The sequence below is a fragment of the Grus americana genome, chromosome 5, assembly GCF_028858705.1.
Source record: "Grus americana isolate bGruAme1 chromosome 5, bGruAme1.mat, whole genome shotgun sequence".
Classification (NCBI taxonomy): domain Eukaryota; kingdom Metazoa; phylum Chordata; class Aves; order Gruiformes; family Gruidae; genus Grus; species Grus americana.
In genome coordinates, this window is record NC_072856.1 from 70,948,852 (window position 1) to 70,973,065 (window position 24,214).

At 59.1% G+C, this 24,214-nt stretch overlaps 1 protein-coding gene across 3 annotated transcripts in view; it reads right to left on the reverse strand.

Annotated features, from left to right (window-relative positions):
* The window catches only part of LRFN5 (leucine rich repeat and fibronectin type III domain containing 5), a 60,533-nt gene extending 42,263 nt beyond the window's left edge, over positions 1 to 18,270 (reverse strand). For 2 of the 3 annotated variants that reach the window (XM_054827203.1, XM_054827201.1), the window contains exon 1: positions 17,709 to 18,270. The gene's annotated coding sequence lies outside the window, so the exon portion shown is untranslated. The remainder of the gene's footprint in view (positions 1 to 17,708) is intronic. The other variant, XM_054827202.1, reaches the window with a different exon arrangement.
* Positions 18,271 to 24,214: the final 5,944 nt, after the last annotated feature.

Here is a 24,214-nt window from a genome sequence, read left to right on the forward strand (position 1 = left end):
CCTTCCGGAGCCCAGCTGCCTGCCCCTTCTCCTCTGGGTGCCCAAGCCCTTCCCGACATGGGATGCTGAACCAGCACCTCTCCTCCTCCAGCACCGGCGCTCCACTGCTACGAGGAACCACCCAGCACCTCTCCCCCAACCTCTGGCAGCACCTGCTCATTATAAGCTTTCCAGAATAAACTTTCTCAAAGTGTTTGAGAAAAAAAAACTCCACAAACAATAACACTAGTAACAATGACTATTATTATTTTGAAAAGGCCACAGTGCTGTTGCTCTGGCAGATAGAGGCAGTAATCTCCATCCTCTTGCTCCCTATTTTTCACAACCAGGGCCAAGCAGCATGGAGAGACAAAGACAAAAAAAAAGAAGGGATAGTTGTGTATGGGGAGAAGGAAGCAATAAATCAATGGTCTCCACAGACAAGAAGAGCTGTAGGCCAGCCAGAGCCCGCAGGCAGAGCCCCAGCCAGTCTCTCACGGCTGACGACCACCACCCCTGCAGAGATGACTCCTTGTCCTGCGCAGGGACAGGTGCTGAGCTCCCCCCCAGCTGAGATCTGCCGTAAAGACAGAATTGCCCAGGCTGAGCAACACTGACTCGGAAACACAACAGGGCAGGAGCTGACCCTTGGGTTTCTTTTATCTAGTCAGTGAAAAACACCATGAAACTTTATGGGACACATAAATACCAGTAGCGGCAGACCAGCATCTCTCAAGCATCGCCAAGAGCAGCTACAGTGCTCCCAGGACCCCGCCGGAGGCAGCAGTGACAGCCCGGCCAGCTCCTGCGGTGATGCCTGGACACCACCGTGGCAGGCGCGTGCCTGCACCAGCACCGGGACCTGTCAGCTTTGGCAGTGACAGGCCAAGAACCGACACCGGCGCAGCAGCAGCAGCAGCCCAGCATCACCCTGCCGCTCTCAGATCTACGGTGACCAGGGGAAGGACCAGGAGGCATCAGCAACAGGTCCATCGCTGCCCAAACACCACGGGTAGCACCCAGGAGCTGCTGGGAGAAAAGCAGCCATGAACAGGCTGTGTCAGAAACAGCAGGCAGGAGAGCTGCCAGGAACATTGCCCAGGAAAACAGCAACCCTTCTGGAACGCCTGTGTTCTCAGGAGCGATGCCCTTAGGGCATGAACTTACTCTCTGAACTGAAGGAGAGGAAGGAAGCAAATGCCTGTGATCCTCGCTCCAGCAATCTGCCTCGGGTGCTCGACCCACCCCTGGGCACCCCACAGTCACCCCTGCCCAGGGAGGCTGCCCCGGCTCCCGCTGAGGCTCCCCCAGCCCCTGAGGAAGAACGGGGCAGAACCCCAGCCGCGGCAGAACGGGGGATGCGCTGCAGAAGACGTGGAGTGGTGCCAAGCGGCACGAGCGTGTCTCATCTGCCAGGCTCTGGCATTTAGAGACGCCATGGGGGAAATGGGTTTCTCACCCAGCAGTGCAGCAGAGCCATGGCGTAAGACAGCTCACATCACTGGAAAGGAGCATTGCAATGCTTCACTCCGCTTTACCCATTTAAATCAGGGGAATGTGCTACTTTGCTATTTGCAATCAGTTAAACTCTCATTTACATATGCACACAGAAAAACAAACAAACAAATCCCCAAAGCACTGAGCAGTATCTCCTAGCGATACCACTGCAGCCTTCCTTTCACACCATCTCTGAATGAGATCTGACTGTCCTTACTGCATCTTCTTGGTGTAAAGAGCTGTCTTTACGTGCAATTTCCTTCCGACATATCGACACTCAGCACATGCACCCACCACGGCACAGCTGGAAATATATTGGAAAAGACTTTTCACAAAGCAAAGTGATTCCATTCTGAAGCCTGGTGCCCCTCAGTAACCAAGTCTAATGAAACAGCAGAGCAGCCCACACTCGCAGTGGAAGGATTCAGCCATCAGCTCTGTCCTCTGCGATAACACGCGGGAATACATTGATGCAATGTGAAAAGCGGGCACTGCGTGGGCCACAAGCATCATCACCTCCGCAGAAGTGATGAGAGGTCGCAGCCCGACAAACGGGAGGTTTCCCGCAGAAGGACGCACCCCACCGCCCGGCTGCCTGTGCTGGCAGCACGGGGCCACGGGAGCGCGTCGCCCCGACAGCCGTGCCGCGCACCTGGGTGCTCCCACGGCTCTCCTCCTCCTCCTCCCCCAGCATCAGCCCCACGGAGTTCAGAAGGAAGCCCAGGAACGCTGCACACGAGGAGGTGTGCGCAACGCCCCCCCCTTCCCTCTCGCCCTGGGAGCCGGCACCACCCGTCGGCACGAGTTTCGGCTGCCCCTGAGCCACGCTGCTCAGCCCTGCCCGCTGCTCCAGCCCTGCTCCAGAACGGCTCCGGGAGCACCGGGATCCTGCCCTCCTGCCCACCCGCGGCCTGGCTGGCACAACTAACCCCCGGTTCCCGGGTCAATGCAAACGTCCGTCGTCACGCCATGGGACAGCACTGGCAAGGCACAGGCGGTCTCAGCCCGCTGCACCGAGCGGAACACCGCACAGAGCAGGGGTTTGGGAATCCCGGGCTCTGCCCTGGGCTGCTGCTCCAAGCACGTGTAGCCGCTGCTCGGGAAGTCGCATCAGCCTCCCGGGCTGCCGGACCCACAGCAGTTCCCTGCTCAGCACCGGCTCCAGCACAGTGCTGCCCAGCTGCCGTGCTCCGCATCGCCAACAGGAACGACACCAGTAGGAGACTGCCGGGAAGGAAGAGCTTGTGTGAGCCCTCCTCCGCGGCCCAGGAGTGGGAAAGCCCCACTGTGCTCAGGGGCGACCACGGAAGACCCTGCCAGTGTGGCTCCTGTGCAGGCGGCAGCCCGAGCCTCGGCCACCCGCTGCCACCCCAGCCGGCCTCTCCTCGCCCAAAGCCTCGGCCACGTTAACCCTTCAGGAGGGATGCACCGGCTGCTGCCGGCCGAACCCCGAGCGTGGTGCTGTGCCCCCCTGCCACAGCAGACACACGGCTGCCGTCCAGGCACCCAGTGGGACCGCCCTGCCCCAGGAATCGGCCCCAGTTTTGGGGTCCCCAAGGGTGACGGGTGCAGCATGGGAGGCACACGGCTCTTGCTGCGGAGGGCAGATGCTCCTGACAGCCCCTGGGCACAGGAGCTTGCTGGTGGCAGGGTCAGCTCACCAACCCGAAACGCAGAAGCCCCCCCAGCCCCAAAGGTGGGGCTCAGCAGGGTGGGCACAGGGGCTGGGGCACAGGGACGGAGCACACCCGGACGGCTGCACACAGGGAGCTGCCGCCGACCGGCACAGCCAGGACCGCTGCTCTGACAACCCAGAGACAAAGCTAACGTTCGCAAGGATGAGAACATAACTTTAAATCAAGGCAGGGACGTAGGCAGGTTGCCGATTCCATTCCTGTCCTCATTTGCTGGGGAACTGACTTCCCTCCGTTGTCATTTTCCCCTTCATTAACTGGTAACAGGTATCCTCCCCCCCCAGCCCCTCCAACTACCGCTAACTCGCTCATACGCCATTGTCTTGGCTGCGCGAGTGTTGGCTGGTAATTGGGAGCGCTGCGGAGACTGTCGTTCCTGGATGCCCAGAGGTGTTGTATTTGCAATTAATTTCATGATGAAACAGCACTCATGCATCAACACGAACTGACGTTTAGAAGTATTTAGATCCCATCCTACTGCAACACGACTGCACCACACTAGTGTACAAACTGCTCTGTGGGAACGAATGCCAGGTCAAAGTTTTGGTGGACTTGGTAGTGCTGGGTTAACGCTTGGGCTTGATGATCTTAAATGTCTTTTCCAACCTAAAGGATATTACGATTCTACGGAAGTTAACAGCCTTAACCAACTGCACGTTTTAGAAGCAGCAGCAGGATACAGGTAAATAGAAAATAAGACATTGCGTCACGCGAGGATGGGAAAAGGAAAAATGTTGGGAGAGCTGATGGCTGCCAGCACATGGAAACTCACACCAAGCACCACGGGAGAGCTGCTAGCTGTGACCGACCACGGAGATCCCAAGCTTTCGCTTCTGCCCTGCAAGGAAATGGGCTCAATTCTTGTAATTTTGGGAAGGATTTGAAGAAGCTGCTTGAGCTTCACGGAGAGAAGCAGCACCTGGGAGGTTTAAAGCATTACAAATACTGTAGCGGAAGGCGTCAGTCCCAGGGTAACAAGGCTGCGGTGAAGGGAGCCGGCCGGGTGAGCGTTTTGGGCAGACATGCTGCCGGTGCCCACCCGTCCCGCCAGCCGTGCCCTCCGCAGGGAGAGGGGCCGGGACGGGGGCGAGTCCCTCTGCTCCCTGAGCCCACATCTTCCCGGGAAAAGGCACTGAAAGGACGTCTCCTCTGCTGATACCAAAGTTGGGAAACCTGGATTTTAACCCCTCGTCTTTGAAGCCTGGTTGCCATGGTTACCACAGACCAGCCTCGCAGCAGCTGGGAAATCAGCATTAATTTCCCCCTGCGCCCAAAAAAGTACACGCTCTTCTCCTGTGATGGGTTTTCTACAAGGAGAGTTAGGATTTTACGATCTAATATCTCGCCAGCTGTCAGGATGGAAATCAAGGCTTTACCCCCCCGGGAAGGCAGGAACCGGCCTGCTGACGGCTGGGGCTTTCCCCTGCCCTGCGGGGGCCAGGGCAGCAGTGGAGGAGGCCGGCAGCAGCGGGGTCAGGGCAGCAGCGGGGCCAGGGCAGCAGCGGGGCCAGGGCAGCATCAGGACCAGGGCAGCATCAGGACCAGGGCAGCAGCATCAGGACCAGGGCAGCATCAGGACCAGGGCAGCAGCATCAGGACCAGGGCAGCATCAGGACCAGGGCAGCAGCATCAGGACCAGGGCAGCAGCAGGACCAGGGCAGCAGCGGGGCCAGGGGCCAGGGCAGCATCAGGACCAGGGCAGCAGCAGGACCAGGGCAGCAGCGGGACCAAGGCAGCAGCAGCGGGACCAGGGCAGCAGCGGGGCCAGGGCAGCAGCAGGGCCAGGGCAGCATCAGGACCAGGGCAGCAGCAGGACCAGGGCAGCATCAGGACCAGGGCAGCAGCAGCGGGACCAGGGCAGCAGCATCAGGGCCAGGGCAGCATCAGGACCAGGGCAGCATCAGGACCAGGGCAGCAGCAGCGGGGCCAGGGCAGCTCCTCATCTGCAGCATCCCCAGCCGCTCTGCTCCACTCCTGCAGCCCCCGGCTGCCCTCCCGCCCTCCTCTGCCTGTTACTTTTTTTTGGCAGAGGAACAGTTGACTGCAGGGGCCTTATTTATTTTACCTTCTGTGCCTAGTTTACTGTAAAGACAGCTGCCAGACTACTGGCAGTTTGGGGTTTTCCTTCTGACGAACAGTAACTGGCAGACAAGCAAACTCCCCGCAAAGTGCTACCGAGAAAGTAAGTGCTACAAAATAAGAGCAATGTATTCCAGGGTTTACAAGTCAGTCTTTGGTCTTCAGAGATAATTCTCTTCTGCTGTCAGGTGCTTATATTACTCCAGCACTGCCAGGCTACATCAGCTGCTTTCATGTCTATATTTACACACACGTGTGTAGATGCCCCCTTTTTGCACATTATATTTGTATTCAACATGTAAGGAGAGAGGCTTCCCTGATCTGTGCTGCAAACCAAGCATAATTTTGTTATAGGGTTGCATGGAAAACCAGAGCATACTTCCGACCAGTGTTCATTATTTGGGACAGTGAAACCTACTGGTCTTTCTGGAAAGTTCTGGTAGTCTGGAACTGACCACCCACCCGGTCCCAGCTACACGCTGCACTGGCGTTGGCCAAGTTTCATGGTACATCTCTCACCGGGGAGCAGATCACCTCTCACTGAGATGTGGACTTTAATCTTCAAATCCACCGATTTAGCTATGTTCAACTCTTGAGTTACTCCTGTACAATCTTACTGATGTAAAAGATCTTTTGCATTTCTATTTCTTCACCTCTCGTTGCTGGCAGAGGTGTGCCCAGCCCGTGCACTGCTTTGATGCCAAGTCACAAATACCTCTGAGCTGCCCTTTCAGAGCAGGGCCGCGCCATCGCAGTGGAAAACATCCTCAGTCCTCTGCCCTCCCTGGACTTCTGGGATGGAACCACACGGCCCAGACCTGAAGGACCTTCCTGTGTACAGGACTCACAGCATTTAGGACCCCACCAAAGGGAACCGATGTTTTAGCCCCCATTTACATCTCCATCCGGATTGTGACACTCGAGCAGCGGTTCCCAAGCCCACACCGTGGTGCCACGGGCTGCTGGAAACGCGCTGCAGCACCAACGGCAGAGCCTGAGCCGGGGACGGGGACGGGGAGGGGATCGCGTCACCCACGGTCACCCACGTGGGGGGTGCAGAGGGCACACGCCATGCCCTCATAGACCATGTTTTGGATGCCATTTGATGAAACGGTGCTTTCTGAGCCATGCTGAACATTAAATACGCACCCTAGCTGGAAACCATTCCGTAAAGGAGCACAGTAGTAAAGCCTTACCACAATCCCCTGGTTTAGGTAGCGCTCAGCAGTAACCCGGGGCAGCTACTCCAGCGCAGCCGTGCGGGGCTGCACACTGGTGCTCCGGCAGCCCGGGCGAGCCCGGCCCTGCTCTCCCCCTGCCATTCCATACATCCCCGGCCCGTGCCTGGAGCAGCCCCGTCCACGGCCCCTCAGCCCAGCGAAGGCACCGGGGCCGGTGCAGCTGGGCAGCACCTGGGTTTCAGCTCCCCACCGGGCAGGAGCAGAGGCTGCAGCAGGTTGATGTGGTGCGGTGAGATGTGGTCACGGTGGGTACCGCTGCCGCCTCTCGCAGAGTCCCCCCTCCCCTGGCTTCCCAGCAGAGGGGCGGCTGCTCCCTTCAGCTGCTGCCGTCCTGGTTCGCAGGGCAGCCACCAGCGAGCCGCCGCACTGCAAAGCTCAGCTCGAGACTCTGACCTGGCCGGCATCCACATCTTGACATCAGCAGGTCAGCCTGTCACTAATTGAATTATACCTGCATTACTTAATAAACAAAGAATACTCCCACATTATAACGATGTAATCCTTTAATTGGTTTATGAGCACAGAGTCCCACGGGGAGTGTCACAAATCCATCAGGATGCCCTGAGCACTGCATTTCTGAGCTGGAGAGATAAGGAGTGTCATACACTGGTGTTCAGCTCTGGGCTGAGCCGGCAAGGGAGCCAAACCAGCGCTCTGCCCCGCACCGCACTGCTCAGCACCGGCACCAGCACCAGCACCGCTCCCGCAGGCTGCAAGGCCACCACCGCCGGCAGGAGCAGGCGAGTCAGAGCCCGTCCCCTCAGCCCAGCACCCTGCCCGTGGAGGCACCCTCCATGGCAGGCTGGCTGCCCACCCCAGCACGCTGCAGCGCACCACAGAGCTGTCCCAGAGCAGGCACGTGGGGCCCCTTCCAGGCACAACGCAAGGGGCAGGTGAGCGCCGAAACCTCCTGGGTGCACTCCAGCCCTAACCCGCACTCGGTCCATCAGACCTTACCAACACAATCACACACAACAGGGAGGGACATCACGTCCTCATCACCCATCATCTCAGCCTAGAAATCCTCTTCTGTTGTACCACACAACTTGCTAACGTAGATGTCCATGAAACCTAGCACGCTTTGAAAAGGCAGCGGAGCCTTGGCAGAGGGAGACCACGCTTGGCAGAACTCAGATCTCCTGCTGCAAGACGTCTCCTGCGTGAAGATGTCAGTTCAGGATCAAGCCTCTAATGCAAAACCCAACTTTCCCATCTTAATACTCAGCATAACTTCCAAAGTTCGCACTGCTGGCCAAACCAGAGGTTGAGGAGAGGACAAGGCACAGGGCAATGCAACTGCAGCTGGAACCCTGCGCTCCCGCACTCCACTGCCCTCCCCGCTGCCCTGCGCCGTGCTGCCCTGCGCCGTGCTGCCCTGCGCCGTGCTGCCCTGTGCCGTGCCATGCTGCCCTCCCCTGTGCCCTGCTGCCCTGTGCCGTACCGTGCTACCCCACGCCGTGCCGTGCTGCCCTGCCCTGTGCCATGCTGCCCTGCCCTGTGCCGTGCCGTGCTACCCCACGCCGTGCCGTGCTGCCCTGCCCTGTGCCGTGCCGTGCTGCCCTGCACCATGCCCTGCCATGCCGTGCCGTGCCGCACGGGTGCCATCCACTCACAGGAGGATGTGTGCGCTGCTCCACAGAGATGTTTGGTTTAGATTTTCTGTGTCCAGCATTACAGGAGAAACACGCTGTGCCCTCGGAGTATGAGTGATTCTTCTGATTCATATGGCAATTGTAATGCTGTTGCCCTTCACTCTCCTCTTTTATCCTTCACCTCTCTTCACACTCGCAGTATAAATCAAGGAAGCATTACTGACCATCGGGGAACCATGTGGGTATCTGATTTCGTGTACGGCCTGAATTTCAGCTGGCAATGAGCAAGTCTAGCCTCTCCACAGCATCCTGCTGCTCACAATTTCACTCCTCATTATTGCTATTTATTTATTATAACTATTTTTATTTTCCAGAGGCCATTTAAATACAGTCACATGGTCTGTACATAGGCTTCTTTAATGCTTCTTAGAAGAAATTAAGCTTATTCAGTTCAGCTCTTTGTACCTTCAGTGAAACCGTGCAAGACAATAATACAGCCCGTCTGTGAGCAGCAAGGGGCTGCGATGCTCGAACAGAGCTACTGCAGATCACGTGGCTGAGCAATGCAAGCAATCAAAGGGCATTTACCTAAGCACTTTATCTTTTACTCATTTTTATATACTGCACAATGCTACGCTAGTAAAGCTTATTTAAAAACTATTTTCCTAATTTGTTCTCTTCGAAATTAATACAATCCTCATCTGGAACTAGCAGGCAGCTGTAACTATCCATCCTGACCTACTGCGTCCTTTTCCACGGTATTTCTCATGTTTTCCTTCTATGAACAAGGAAGGACATGGGGATTACTTCAGTCCACAGAAGGTGTTTGTTTGCAAAATGCTTCTTAAATAAAACAAGTCAGAAAAAGAGTGCCTGACCCAGGGCAGTAATGGGCAATAATGAATACAACAGAAATGTGAGCCTTGGGGGAAGTAACCTCCCAATTCAACCACCGCATCAAAATGTCTCTAGGTCAGGCTGCCGAAACACAAGCAGCAAGCCGGGGCGTGCTCCGCTTGCCTGCTTCCAGCCGAGCAAACCGAGCCTCTGCGCGGGACGGCAGGGAGAGCCAAACGCCGCGCCACGACACGCACTGCTGTCCCCGCGCCTGCACGGCAGGCAGGGCGTCAGCCAGGGCATCCCCCGTCCCCGGGAGGTTCCCCGGTGCCCAGCGCTTCGCTGTGGGTCAGAGAGGGCACCCCAAGACCCTGTGTCCGCAGCAAGGCAGGGGGTGAATCCTGGAGGCGACCTCAGCCCCAGGCAGCCCGACATCCCGCAGCCAGGTCTGGAAGCGCTCCGGGAAGGGGGGAAGTAGGAGGTGGGCAGCGGGCAGCGGGCAGCGGGCAGCGGGCAGCTCTGCTCTCGGGGCTCCTGGCCATTCCCCCTCTGGCACCCCAGGGCCCCTCTTTGCACCCCAGGACTGAGCACAGCCCCTGCGCTGGGCAGAGCCCGGCGGGCGCCCACCACAAGCAGCACCCGTGATGAGCAGCCAGCCCGGCAGGCCACCAGCAAGTCACCGCTCAGGGTCCGTGCCAGCGCATCGCACCACCCTGCTCGGTCCAGTGACACCCTGTCAGGCTGGGGACCGTGACACGACTGCTCTAGACTCAACACTAATGGCCAGCACTCACTGAAGACTACTGTATGTCACGCAGAGAAATACAAACCTCCCCCTAAGCTGGTAGCCTCTGCAGAGACGTATTTCACTGCAAACCTCCCACCCCGCGCAGAGAACTGCTAGGCACTGTGATTTTTTATGGCTTTCTATTAAATTTTTAAAAGCTAGTGTTTTACAGCACACACAACTCCTCCACTATTTCCAGGAGCTTCTCCACGCCAAGGGGTTTCAGTGAACACCGTGTGTGTCCCCCGCCCTGGGCAGCACCACACCTCAGCAGGGACACAGCTACACAGGCAAACGCACGTCTTGCACACGTGGCGCTGCCCCATGACCGATGTTACGTGTGATCCTCCACACCTGCAGTAACAAGGGTAACGGCACAGCCGAGAGCGCCCAGAGCCAGGAACACCCCGCGGCGCGTGGACGGTGCCACTGACTGCAGAGGATTACTCACGCATAGAGTTAAGCCTGCGTAAGTGTGTTAAGCGCCGGTCTGGAAGGAGGACTGCACCGCCCGTGCACCGGGCCCTCACCAAGGATGCAGCGAGACAAGAAGCACGCTCGGCTCCTGCACCAGCGCAGCTTTGAAATGGCTCCAGTGGAAGTGCTCGCTCTCGTGGCACTGGAGGGACAAGAATTACACCCTGGGGTGCTGAAGTTTTCTGAAGAAACTATTAAAAACCCAAAAGACTGCTTTATACCACCAGGATAAGACAAAAGCATTGCTCTGCGACTTTCAATTGCAAAACCAGTTGTGAGGGAACGGCTGGGCTGAGCAGTCGTTTACCCCAAGGTGCTCACTGTGGGAGCACAGTATTCACCCATCGCCACACGCATCCACGGCGATGCACGTACCTCCATTTACCGTGCCGAAAGCTGAAGTATCTGCTGTCTGGAACAGGAGCAAACCTCCTCATCTCAGACAACCAAAGAGATGCTGCAGGGCACTAACCAGCTCGTGGGTATTTCCGAGATGCACTAGAACCCGACGGGAGGGCTCCTCGCTGCTTGCCAACAGAGAGGGGAGGCGTAAATGGGGCAGCTGCGGTGCCCACCTGCAGTGAGGAGGGGGGCCGTGCAAGGGAACAAGGAGCAACTGGAAAAGAGTCTGCACCCTCAAAACTGGTCAGTAAGTGCAATCCTTGCCACGTGCTTGGGGACAAGGACACATCTGTTTGGAGCAGCCTGATCCATCGCTGCTAAATTCAGGGCACCAAGCGACAAGCAGCTCGAGGAGGGGTCCCCTGCGCGGGCGCTCCGCTCACAAATGCTGGGCAGAGCCTGTGCAGCAGCACGTCACCCAGACGGCCGGTCCTCTCCACGTACACCCTGCAGTCCCAGTCCCCAGCACGGCACGGCACAGCTCTTCCCAGCACGTGCACCAGCTCCCTTCCCGCTATTTCCCCCAGCAGCAAGGCACGCACACGCAGCTCACGCGCAGAGAAGTCACAGAGGTGCAGCACGGAGCTGGGATGAAGAAAACCTCACTAGGAGCCAAAGCCATAACCTACAGGGCCTGAGTGCTGCCAGACCCACAGCAACTCTACGAGGAAAGGTCATCATCTGGATCTAGGCACAGCACGTCCCCAGCCCCACCGCAGGCCGTGCCAGAGGACCCCTGCACAGCACCGGTCAGGACACCCTGCTGCTGTCCATCGGCGAGCGCCACGAAGCCTGAATTGGGGTGCTGTTCTCGTCCTGTTTCCTTACGCCACAGTGCTGGAAGACGCTCAGTTTTCTGTGTTGTGGCACTCAGGACCCCGCCGCTCTCCCGACCAGGTGCCGCCGGTTTGCAGACCCCTCTCCCACGGCCGAGGCTCGGCTGGCAGGAGGAGAGCGGCGGTGGCTGCTCAGGAGTTGCAGTTTGGAGCCTGCCCCGACCCACGAGAGCAGCATCGCTGCAGCCAGGCTCTGGCGGAGGTGAGACGCAACGCTGACGCGTCAGGAGGAGCCCCGAGCACAGCAAATCTGCCCACAGCGCAGCAAAAACAGCTTTGTACAGCGTGGCAGAGCTGAATCACGGTCCCGAATAGAAGGCTCTCTTGTGAAACACCACGTACCCGGCAGAACCACTGAGTCACAGCTGACAAGGCGACAAATCCTGCTCGCCTTACTCAGACCTGCTCCCACGGAGCCGTATCAGGGGGTCTTTACATCAAGTATTTTAAAAGCACATATTGGTGAAAACAAAAACAATGCAGCTACCAGAGCACCGGCAGTGCTGCCGATGTACGTGCCTTTCTTTGCTGGGGCAGAGACTTCACACAACGGGTAAGCTCTGGCTAAGCCCCAGAGAGGTTTAACCCACAGCTCACCCACGTGCAGCAGAACATCTCTGCATTCCTTCTCCGTGCTGTTCAAGAAATCCCATCCCAAATCCTGGGACCAGCAGCACTGTCACAGGGTACTGAAAACAGATTCTGGGGCTTCTTCTCGGTGTGACTTTTTCTACCACGCTTTTTCTTTCTTGTATGCGTTTTCCTTGTACAACTGCTGCATTACAGCCGGTGGTCAGTGTTTCTGCTCCGGGAGGCACACAGCTCCCACTGCTCACTGCTGTGGGCTTCTGAGTCTTCTCCATCCCCCTTGGCCAAGCACAGGGACTAGGTAGTACAAAGAATTAGAAATAAATAGCCAGGGAATGTCAGATATCTGGCAACGTAACAATGCTGAAGCAATGAAAATGAAAGAGTTTTATCTGTCTCCAATCCATAAGAATCTTGACAGAGAAGCCTGAACAAAAACCTCAAGGAAAAAAAAAAAAAAGAAAAAAAAAAGATATTCCACTTTAAAGTAAAGCTAGCTAATCATGTGTTTTCATGGAAATATTTTGCTAAGAGACAGTTCCCGGTGAGAAACTTCATCTAGATGAGCAACCTCAAAGGAAGGCGTTGGACATGGGTTTTGCAGCTTCAAACACAGAGAGTCACCGCTGGCCACACGCTACGCAATTAGAGAGGCATTCACCGAGGTTCCCATTATCGCTTGAATTAGCCATTTGACAAATCACCTTTTGCATTATTCAGCCTGCTCGGGGCAAATATTATTTGTAGAGTGATTTATTCCACGGGAAGACGAGAGCTGCCGCCCGGCGCAGGCCAGAGGCACGGTGCTCCCCAGCCAGCCGCCCGAGGCAGGGGCCAGCGGGCCAGCCAGGATGGGGGCACGCGGGCAGGGAGCCCTTGGGACACCGCAGGCTCCCTTACACCCGTCGGGATAATGGGACAACTCGGCAGTTAAAGCACCGCCGTGTAAATCCGTGCCCGCCGGTCCTTGGCAGGGCACGGCTCCTGGCACCACACCGCTTCACCGCACCACGTGCCTCCGGCTAGTGGAGCCCGGGCCGAGGGGCCAGAGCCATCCCGGGGGGCACGGCACAGCACCGGTCCTCGGGCTGCCCTGGGTGTGCGGCGACCAGGCTCACGGGGCTGCGGGCCAGGACCTCCTCTGAGCGCCCTGCCTTCACCCTCTCCTCGCCCCATCTCCTCCCCCGTGAATTCCAATCCTCTCCCTTCCTCTGTAGCCTCTCTTAGTTCTCCAAGAACTGCCAGCGAGAGCTGCCACAGAAAGTAAAATGATTGTCATTACTATTTCATGATGGGCTGCCGGCCAGTCAGCCAGCCATTGCTACCATCACCACAACCCAACGAGAGATCCTGTTTGGTTTTGGGAATATATCGGAGGTCTTCATCCCTCCTCAGGAGCCCCACAAGTCCCTCGCTAGCTCCAGAGAAATGCATACATGGACACAGACTCACCCCTCTGCAGCAGGGACACGTGGGAATAGTTACGATAGCCTGGAATTAGGGCACCGTCTGTCACCCCTGGGTCTGTAACACCACTCCAAAACACGACCTGGTCAGCCACCACCATCCCTCTCCACCTCCACGTGCAAGGAGATCCTGCTCAGAGCAGCTCCTCCGCGAGTGAAGAGGGAACAGGTTGCCCACCAAGGTGGGAGATGCCCCATCCCTGGAAGCATTCAAGGTCAGGTAGATGGGGCTCTGAGCAACCTGGTCTGTTTGAAGATGTCCCTGCTCACTGCAGGGGGGTTGGACCAGATGGCTCCAGCCACGGCAGCGTGCACCAAGACCCGCAGCTCTATGGGAACGGAGTGTTGAGTTGATCCATGAAGGAGAATCCCGCTCCCTTCTCTCTGAACTCCTCGCTGTTTCCATCGCAGGGTGGGTCCCACCGCCGAGTGCCCCCTCAGAAGCACTGACGCCAAAGGCACCCGCCGGCTCCCTGACCTGCTAACCACGAGCAAATGAGAAGTTTCTTCTTCTTCAAGATTTGTCGTTTTGTTTTCAAAACGATGTCTCGAACTTTGGGGTACCAGAAGGTATATCTGGCTAATTAGAAGCAAATGTTTCTGTTTCATTGCAAAGTACATGACTATTTCATATATATTTCTAGAAAGAATGGCTCACTCTTAAGCAACAAAACCTTAAACTGGTTTGGATTTGGCTTTCCAGGCTTGAGCATGTCTCCAGTATTGCTTCTGTTTAACCACATTTCTTTCTGTTATCCATCTACATGGACAACAAGTGTTTATTTCCAAAGCATTTTAGCTAACTGCCTCAAGAAACACACACACACACACACACCTCTCTCTCAGCACAAAACTCATCAAATAGTGTCAAGCACATTTTAATAGCACAATAGTGAAAAGTGATTTTACTACTAGCTAGAAAAGTCTGAAGACTGCAGAGGATATATTTAGATGTGTATAAATAGACAACACTCAGTGATGTCTGGTCAAAGGAGTACAAATCTTCCCTAATGCATGGAATATGCCTGGCCCAAAATGCTTCAATAGCACTTAGACAAGCCTTTCCTATTTGGCTCAAGTTCTGCAGGCCCGTTAATAGCAAAGCTATTAGAATGATTTTCTGGACCGGTTGCTTGCTCAGAGAATATTTAAAAGATTGCTCTATAAAACTGAACCTGTTACCACATCTGAAGGCATAGGCAATATTGATCAGCTATGGAAAGCCATTAGCTCTCTAGCGTCTGAAATATCTCCGTGTGCCCCAGCGGACGGACGAGCCCTCCAGCACCTCAGGGTGCTCCGTCTTTCCAAGGCGCTTTCAGCTTGCAGGCACCCTTGCCGGCCAAGCCTGTCCCTCCTGGCACACCTGCCTTTGCGTCTCCTCAGCTCCGGGGCAGAAACCACGCTCGGCCACCCGCAGCGGCAGCAGCACACAGGAGGCGTGTTTGGGAAGATCTGGTTCCTCCTTGCCATGCCGCTCTGCCACGTTTCTTCCCGGGTTCCACCAGTTCTGTCCCATGCACCCAGGCAGCACCGGCCCCTGGGTTGGACAGCCACCCCTCACGCTTCTTCCCCTGGCTTATGACGGCAGCCTGTCGCCGTTCACACCTGTGGTGGCAAACGGGAGCCTCTCCAGACGACAAGAGGTGCACGAAACGTTCAACCCAAGCCCCTAGGACGCCATCCGAGCAGTGCTGTGTCACAGATCCAGCCCTTCTCGGGGTCACAAACAAGACAGAGGCGCTCAGCCCACCAGCTCTCGTGGGAACAGGACAATTTGGAGTCCACTCCTGCAGCTGCACGTGTTCTGGTAAACAGGTAAACTAGTTCAGCTTCGAACTTGTACTAGGCGCGTGAGATATCCGGGGTTCGCTTCACTGACTGCACTGCCATGATAAAACCAGTAATTGCTCTTTCTGAAAGCAGAAAGGTGAGGAGAAGCTTCCTAGCGAGGCTTGTGACTCGAGGCCTAACTGGCAAGCTCTGGTGTGCATTTTGATACAGTCTTACGCATTTAAATGCATTTATTATGCATTTAAACAAACGCATAATCCCTTGAGTACAGTATATATTTAGAAACCTAGATCAGAAAGGTGTTTGGGCACTGAGAACACTCGGGCTCTGGCACGGCTCTTTGTGCAGAATTGAACCCGCCCCCCAGTTCAGCAGAGAAGTCGCCTGGCCTTGCTCCGGAGCCCACCGGCACACCTCCACCTGCCAGCACAGACCGCGGCAGCACCACGGAGCGCGGGGGTGACACCAAGGTGAAGCCGTACACGGCCCACGGCATTCGGGGAGCCCAGCCAGAGTCCCCGAGGCAGCACAAGGCGCGCACAGCCCCACCACACCATGGCAGAACCGGTCCCGGCACGCATCGTCAGTTTGGGCATCCCCGCACTGCACCCCTGGACACATCCGCAGCCAAAATCGGTGTTGCCAGAGCCAGCCAGGGAGCCTCCACGGCCAGGCAGCCACTCGTAGACACGTGGCAGTGACCAAAATGGCTCTACAGACCGGGGCTGGATCCACCTCATCTCACGGGCTTGCTGTCTGGCCGCGCTGGCTTGAACAGGCAGGCACGCCAGCGCTCACCCGAGGATGCTCAGAAGGAATGAACCGACACCACGTTCTTTGGGAAGATGTGAGACGTAAGCGTGGGTAGGAAAGATCACGATCTACACGGCACGATGACCGAGGCGCGGGGACTCCCGGCCTGTCCAGCTCCGTGCAGTCAGCCGGAGGCTATGGAGGGCTGCGCTTAGCTGGAGGCACCCAGCTTTGCCACCCCCAGCCTGGGGCACTGCGGGGGTCATGTTCATACCCACAGCTGAGACTAACACATCCTTCTGCTCCAGACACTCCACACAGTGAGAAACAGTCCCTGCCCAGAGACGCGAAGGACCGGGCGAGAGGGAGGAGACAAAGGTGCAGGAGAGGAAACACTGCTGTCCAGTGCCACAGATGGCAAGAGGAGAGGGCAGCGCTCACGCTAACTCTCATGGCAGACCTCGGCGGGCTGCGGACCCTCTGCCTCCCAGCCTGTGCTGGCAAGCAGCAGCACTGGAAGGGGCTTTCATAAGTGCTTCTAGCCCAGCGTGCCCGTGCCCCCCTAGGTGTGACGGCCCCGAACCGGGCCTGCGCCTCTGCACGCTCCCCCTCCACGGCTGCTCCCAGGAACCAGGACGTTTGTGCGCTCCTGACATCAACATGGCTGCGAGGTTTCCGCTGGCTCCTCTGCAACCGCTCTGCCATCTCCCCTAACAGGAACCTTCCAGCAGGAAAGAAAGGTTTATCTTGCCCTACATTTGCTTTCCTGCAGATGAGAAGTGTTCGCTACACCGAGGACGGAGGGCAGGGGAAGGGAGAGCCGCGCATACGCATCCTGGGACGCTGGGGACAAGCGGGAGCCCTCGGCCAGAGGAGCAGCGAGAGAGGGGTGTGCCTGGGCGAGGGCTGCGGGACGGGGCGACCGTCAGGCGGGCAGGGGCTGCGGACAGGAGCCGCGGCTTTCCCTCGCTCCCCGGGGGAGCTCCGCACCCCCCACCGCCGGAGCGGCCGAGCCGGCCGCGGCCCCGGCCCTCGCGGGAGCGCCCCGGGGTGGCTCCGCGCACGGCGGCGGCCCCGCCGCGCCTCCGCCCGGACACGGGCAGCGTCTCGCCCCGCCGCGCTCCCGCGGCACCGCGCGGGCGGAGACTGCGCGCCCGCGGCTGCAGACGGCCCGGCCGCGTTCCCGCCGAGGGCCCGGCCCGGCCCGGCCCGGCGGTGCCGGCGCTCCCCGGGCGGCGGCAGCAGCGTGCCGCGGCGCGGAGGGGGCGGCGGCCGGCGCGGCACACGCGGCCCTGCAGCACCCCCAGCCGCGGGCGGGCGCCGGCGCCGTCCCGCGGGCAGCGGCGGCAGCGCGGCCCGGCCCGGCCCGGCCCGGCCCGTCCGCGGAGCACCCGCCCCGCCGCGCAGCCTCCGCGCCGCTCCGCGCCCCGCGCCCCCCCGCCGCCGCCCTCCCGGGAGGGGCGTCCTGCTGCCGCCGCCGCCGCCGCCGGCCCGGCGCCGCCCGCCGCCCTGCGGGGGCTCGCCCTCCCCGGGCCGGCTCGGGACCCTGCCGCGGCCGCGGCGCCCCCCCCCCTTCCCCCCCACCCCCGCCCCGGCCCCCCGGCCCTCCGCGCCCCCGTCCCCCGTGAATAAGTACCGCGGGCTGCAATGCAGATGGAGCCGGGCACGGCAGCCCTCCGCGATTACCTGGCGCCTCCCGGGGAAGGACGGCGTCCGGAGCGCTTCCCCTGCAGGTGCGGCCGCGGCCGGGCTCCGGCGCGCTCCGGGGTCTGGCGGCAGGCAGGCTGGCCGCCTCTCCGCCCTGTGCCGGCGCTCACCAGCCGCATCCTAGAGCGGCTTCGCGGCGGCGGCTGCCCGCGGCCGGGGCGGGCAGGGCAGCCCGCGCGGACGGCCCCATGCGGCGCGGCGGCGCGGCTCCGGCGGCGGGCAGCGGCAGGCAGCGCACATGCACACACGCACAGGCGGCGGCGGCGGCGGGCGGGAGGCGGGGGGACGGCGCGGGGCACGCAGCGGCGCAGCCCGCCGAGCCCGCTCGCATCGCCCCGCCGCGGGCAGCCCGCTCCGCGCCCGCCGGCCGGTGACCTTGCCGTGTACCTGCGCCAGGTTAATCCTCGCAAAGCGCTCCCGCTCCGCGCCCCGCTGCGTAATCCTGCGCGCCGGGGCGCTGCCGCTGGACGGACGGAGGGACGGGCGGGCGGACAGACGGACGGGGCGAGGAGCGCGGCCGCGGTCAGCCCCGCCGCCGGGCCGGCGCTTCCCGGGGGGGGGGTTGGGGGGGCGGGGAGGGGAGAGGGGGGGCAGCTACAGCGGAGCGGCCGCGCAGCGCGCAGGGGCGGCCGGCGGCAGGGCCATGCGGCTCCGCACCGGGCGCGCTCAGGCGGAGCAGCCGCGGCGCCGGGCGCTGCGGCGGGGCAGGGCGGGGTGCTCGGCGCCCGCGGCTCGCCCCTCCGCGGCGGCTGCTGCTGCTGCTGCGCCCATCCTCCGCGCCGCCGGCTGCCGCCCGGCCCCGGCCCCGGGCAGCCGCGCCGCTCGCTGCAGCATGGAGGCAGCCGCCGCCTCCCCCGCGCCGCGCCGCGCCGGGGCGGGCTGGAGGAGCCGGGCGCCTCCCCGCCCCGCCGCACGCACGGCTGAGCCGCAGCCGCCCGGTCGCCGCGCAGACGTGCCGCCGGGCCGCCCCCCGCCGCGCCGGACACGGGGCTCCGCTCCGCCGGGCGGGGAGCGGGGAGCGGGCACCGACACCACGGGCACCGGCGCGGACGCGGACACGCCTGCGCCGGCCCCGCCGCTCTGGGGCCGGGCTGCGGTGGCGGGGACCGAGCGCGGCCCTCGGGGCGCCCCCCACCCAGCCCTGCACCGGGAGCCCCGCGGGGCAGCAGCGCCGGGGCGGGCGGGGGCCGCCGCTGCTGGGGGGGGGGGGGGGGGCGCGGGGACCGCCGTGGTCCTGCGTGGTGCGTTCGGGTTTTGACCTGATCGTTTATCCGGCAAATGCACTCGCAGAACCAGCCCGCGGCGCCGGGAGCAGACACGCGAGGGTAAGAGGCGGCGGCGGAGGCTCGGCTCTGACCTGCATGGTGCCTTGGCTTCTGCGCACCCTCCGGGAGGCAGCCAGCCGGCAGCCTGCCTGTGCCCTGCCCGCGCCCTGCCTGTGCCCTGCCCGCGCCCTGCCCGCGCCCTGCCCGGCGGCCCCGTCCTCGAAGCGCCTGGTCTGAGGACACGGGCCGTAACACCTGACTTGTAGGAGGGGATGAGCCTGGCAGGAAAAGGAAAGGCTGGGTTATCTTCGGGGTCAATAAATTTGGGAGCTTTTAGGGATTTAGTGACCGTTATCTGTTTCCGGGGATCTCTAACAGGGAGGAGAGTGCATTTCACGCTACGAAATACTGACACCTTTCTCTAATGCTCTTTTGTGAGAAAATGTCGGTGGTGTTGCAGGACCCGAAGCAGAGCAGCAAGAGGAGCGCTGCCTGTAGAGCCTTGAAGAGGAGCTAAAGAACCTCGTCAGCTGCCAGTGACCCTGCTCCGGGAGGGAGGCACGGGCACGCGCCCTGCACCCGCCGGGCTATCCCTGTCTCCTCAGACACCCTCCTGTTGGGATGGCAGGCAGCTGCCTGCTCTGCTGGGGCTGCCCAGGTCTGCTTGGCTTCTCCAGCCTAAGTGCTCAGGATGCCGTCTGCGGCCGGACGAGCTGCCGCAGGGTGCAGGGGAGAGCTCCTCGGCTGCTCTGTCCACTCAGAGGCAACAGAAACAGCGCTGCTGGGACACGCTGGCATTTTGCTGGAGATGCACGTGGGGGAAGCCCTGTCCCAGAAAAGGAAAGCTGCAGTGACAGTCCTCATGCCTCTCTGCTGACACTGTGCAAAAGATGTTCGTGCCCTGGGATGCAACGTCTGGTGTCAGTGCGGGTGAGAAAAGAGAACGCAGCGGTGCTCCCAGGCTCAGGTCCGTCCGTGCGACCTGAGAAAACTGCTCTCCTTGCAAACTCTGAGGTGGAAAGGGAGTTTGTTTTCATGGTCTCCACAGCAGCGCGTGACCCTGGTGTAGGGAGGAGCACACCTCCCGGAGCAGCAGCCATCCGCTGCCCTTCAAACAGCCTCTGAAGCTGCCCAGGGCCTGGCAGCCAGGCTGGGTCTCGTAAGTTAGTTTTTATCTCCACGCCCCAGCTGCTGTTTCATGGAGCTGGTTCAAGTTGTTTCAGGGGCAGAGAGGCTAAAATGCTGGCAGGAGGGAATGACTGAATCTTCTACTCCCTTGAGGGAAAGCTCATGTCAGTAAGCTGGTTTTGCTAGGGTTGGCTCTGTGGTTACTCGGGTCTAGCACGGTTGTCCTTTGGAGCTGGAGACAGTCTCATGCTCGGCCCTGGTTCAGCTTTCACAGTGTGCTCTCCTCTGGAGAGAGCAGAGAGACAAGAAGATGCTCCGTGGTAAAACGTCTGTTATCTTGGCTGATGTCTTACCAGATTAGACAGTTTTCTTGGGCGTCGTGTTGGAGCATTTGCTGCTCTGTCAGTTCTCTGCTGCCCCAGGAGCAGGATAGCTGGCGTGACGGTGATACCAGCTGTGCGGCTGGCATCGGGAATGGAAGCAGGTGTCTGGGTACAGCTTTGCTGGCGAAAGGGAAATGAAAAAGCCCAGTGGGAACTCAGTGGAAGCTTGCACTGAGAGCCTTGCGTATACTGGAGGGTACATTAGTTTCCTACCGTCCAGCACAAAAACCATGAGGACCGCTCATGGTCCTCACATGGCACAAACACCATTCAGGACCTCTCTGAACTGGAACCGTTACAGCACAGCCCAGAAACTCTGCGTCCTTGCAGACAGCTATGATAACATCCTGCACTCTCTGGCCTCAGCGGTCTGAGCAAGGGCTGCTACGGCTTCTTTGCCAACCTGAAATCCGTGTTGGATGTGGGACTGAAATGGCCTCGCTGCCTTGTTAGCGTACCCAGTGGAAAAGCTGCTCCTCCCTGGAGTGTCTGGGAGCGTGGGGAGCTGTGGATGTGCTGGGGAGAGGGACAGGCAGTCTGTCAGGTCACTGGATATGCCTACAGCGATGGCTCTGACTTCATGTACTCACGTGTCTCTTCCAGCCACCTCCACTCCCTCGCCTTGTCGCCGGGCTGCCTTGTGGGTGCCATCCCACGGCAGCAACAGGGCAGATGCTGGGGTCTTTGTGTGAAAGCAGGGCAGCCCCGAAGGCATTGGGATGCTCTTGGCTGTGATCTGCTTGCAGAAAGCAAGCCACTCCAGCTGCAGGAGATCGCGTGTCCCCTCCTGCGAGCACAGCGGCAAGCATGGACTCTGGATCTGGAGGACCAGTGGTTGTGTGGTGACCTGCCTTCAGCTCAGCTGCTTGGTGGGTGATGCTGCTGGGCTCTGCCCCTGTCCTGGAGGCTCTTTGTGCTGGCGTAACTGGGCGCTTACCCACCACCAAGCACAGCTCCATGGCTAGTTAGAAGTGGAGCGAAACCCCAGCAGCTTTCATCAGTGCATTTTGTTCCATGTCAGAGCAAATCAAACAAATCCTGGACCCAGACCTGAGTGTCGATGTGTGACTGTTGTGCTGTTTCTTACCCTGAAACCATTCCCCTCCCTCTTGTTCGCCCCTCCGCTGTGGCCTCTCCCCAGGGTGCTCCCAGCTATCCAGGGTGACGCCGCGGGGGGTGTCTCTGCCTTTACACTCCCTTTGATGCCTGGGGGTGGGCTGTTTTGGGAAAGACCTCAGTGGCCTAGGAAGGGGCAGGTCTGTGTCCAGGGGAGCTGCCGCCTGCCTGGCAGCGGACCCCCACGTGCCTGGTGGTGTGTCCCCATAGATGGTGTTGGCCTGCGTGGCCCCCAGAGCTGAGGATGCTCAGGAGCACTCAGCTGAGCTTTCACGTAGCTCCAGTCAGGACTCACCCTGCCTTGGGAACGCCTCGCTCCCACCGGGGCTCAACCACCACATACTGCACCCGGTACGCTTCCTAGTACGTGCTTACTGTGAGTTTTGTCTTGCTCTGGCCTCCATAGTATTAATGCCTTTTTCCTGGTAGAGCCAGTAACTCCTTAACCTAAAATCTTTCCCCGCTCATAGCTATCATGTTAAAATTATTTCGTAATTTCTTTTTTGGCTGAAATAAGGAAAGCTTCTTGAGGGAAATGCTTTGTACAAATAATACATAGAGCTGCTTTTATGCACTCTTTCTCACCCTTAATCACCTCACGAAGGAGGGACCTCAGGCATGGGCACAGTGCCACCTCACTGCAGCTGGCTGGTGATGGGGTGCTGTGCCCACCGAGCTGGCTCCCCACGCCTTCCAAACCCACGTGTGAGCCCTCCACAGTGGTCACAGCGGGCTGCTTGTCCCTCATCGCTTCAGACCTCCTCCCCAGCCCCACATCATAAACCAGAGCCGTCCTTCGAGCTGCGGCCGAAGCAGGTAGCATCCTCAGGAGTCACTGCCGAAGTGCTGGGCAAGCAAAACTGAGCACTGCCATTGGGGAAAATGACAAAAGAAAGGAGAAATGCCTCTTCTCTGAGGTGGCGATGCGCGTGCGGAGGTGTGTAGGCATACATCACTCTGCACCCAGCAAAGTGCTTTACATTGGCCCAAGCAGCCCTTTCTGAGTAGGCACCTCCCAGCGTTAATACAGCGTGCTGCGTGTACACCCTAAAGGAGACCGACAGCAGTGCAGCGTAGCAGTGAGAGCAATAGACGGGTGGCTGCGAGTTGTAGCAGCCGTGCTAAAACTCTAAGGCAGGAGGCGGTAAATGTTACTCTTTAAGATAGGCTGTTGTACCTCATCAAAAATTATTTGGAAACTGCAGTGTTTACTCATCCTTACAAGAAGAAAATTCAAAGCCTTAATCACTGAAATGTCAAGTGCCGTGCTGCGTGGAGTGGATTCCTCTCCTCCAGAGCACCTGGGAAAGGGGGAACGCTGCGGGCATGAGCGTAGCGCCAGCCTCTCCCTCCAGAAGAAGCAGTGAAGCGTGTTGCGTTACCCTGCTACTCATTTCCCGGGGATTTTTTTTTTTTCCATTTTAAGTTCTTTAGTCTGTAAGATGGGGGAGCTGTTGCATTGTACAAAAAATGGCAGGGACCGTTCCTACTCGTCCCCAGGCGTTACCTCTCCTTTTAACCAGGCTGCAGCAGGCAGAAGCTGGAAGCCTCCCCGGCTGCCAGGCGAGGCTGCAGCAGCCCCCGGCCTTTCCGCGGAGCACCCGGCTGTCACCCCCGCCTGTCACCCTCGCCAGCCAGGGAGGCACGGGGCGAGCGGTGTGTAAACCTGGCCCAGGCAAACAGGTTTTGGAGAGGCCCCTTCCTCTTCATTAATTCTCATATTAATTAAGGTGAACTGGCGTTGCGTTTCTCCCCAGGGTACGTCAGCGAGCGGCAAAGCGCCGGCACAGATTGATTCGCTGCTCTTGGGGTGCCCGCCGGCAGCCCCGCTCTGCCCGGGAGTTGGTCCCCGTACCCCAAACACCGCGGGGAGGAGGAGGGACTGGCGACGGGTTCGTCCTCAGGTGGACTCTGTTCACCCACTGAAACCAAACCAAGTGAAGAGATACTTAATAGCGGAAATGTATCCTTTTGCACGTTTTTTTTTTAATCTATTAAAAAAACCCAAACAACAGTTTGACCTAGATTTAAATTCATGATTACAGTAATTGCACTGTCTGTCTGCTCGACCTTTTAACGGATTTGCTTTTTGAGAAATAAAATAAAGCACTGATATACTTTGGATTTTTTTTGAAATCTCTTGCATGATTATATGAAGATTTCTACCAATTTTGGCTTTAAAAAAAGTGGTTTAAATCTTTCAGGACTTTTTAATCTGTAGATGTAAGCTGGAGGACTAACGCCAGTTGATGCTGGATGTCCAGTAGTGATCTAGCACATGCATCACTATTGCATTGCATAAGCACGTTTTTTTCCGGGAAGGACCCTGAGGCACAACTGAGAGAAGTTTGCTGTGCCCGCTCAGAGCCTCCCCCAGCCCCAGAGCTCGCAGGCAGCGCTCTGCCCACCCTCTGGGCCAGGGCTCAGGGCACGGCGGCAGCGTCCGGCCGGAGCGCTGCATCTGTCCTGAGAGCGTCACGCTCCACGCGATTGCTTTGCTCACCCCCACGGCCAACATTCTGCTCCGTGGCCGGGACCCAAGCTCGTCCCAAGAGTGGCTTGTTTAATTCGGTGTGCACGGATACAGGAGTGG